Raw genomic sequence first — 642 nt, 5'->3', positions numbered from 1 at the left:
TTTCTCCAAGGTGAAAGCGCTGTCAGTCGCAGATGATGCGACAGGTGTTGAACTGTGAACTCTTAAATGATTTAATTTTAACTGCCAATATAATTATCTTTGTACAATGATATTATATTAGAACTTTGTAGTTATATAGTTTCTTTTAATATAGTTTCTATAAAAAAAAGAAAACAAGGATTGGAGTTTTCTTTTTTACTTATTGCTTTTGCGAGGTTGTTAACATTGCTGGCGGATCTGACGGTCAACGAGTTATTATTTTTTCAGGGGACATCTACCAGAAAAGGAGTGTTTACATCAGTGCCGGGAGAGGGCTCTGTCCCGCGGATCAACAAAAACAATCACAACGAGGCGTGTGGCCGCATCTATCTCCCTGGATTGCCAGACTTTTCTCATGAAAAGAGAATAACCAGAAACCCTCATCAAACCCTGTCCCCGTATATACGATCCGGACCAAACTATCGTGTCGTGGAAGTTGTTCTGGGTGACCAGAAAAACTGTTGATTTTTTCGGGTGTTCCGTGATCAGAAAGGCCTAAAACGAACTCATATACCGGGTTAACCATATAACGTTTGTTTATATTATCAAGTATAAGTTATTTGGAGTATGTTAAAGTATACTTTTCAAAATTACTACGATTTG

The sequence above is a fragment of the Euprymna scolopes genome, chromosome 39 (genome assembly GCF_053919585.1).
Source record: "Euprymna scolopes isolate OS-2025 chromosome 39, ASM5391958v1, whole genome shotgun sequence".
Classification (NCBI taxonomy): Eukaryota; Metazoa; Mollusca; class Cephalopoda; order Sepiida; family Sepiolidae; genus Euprymna; species Euprymna scolopes.
Note: the sequence above shows the minus strand (reverse complement) of the source record.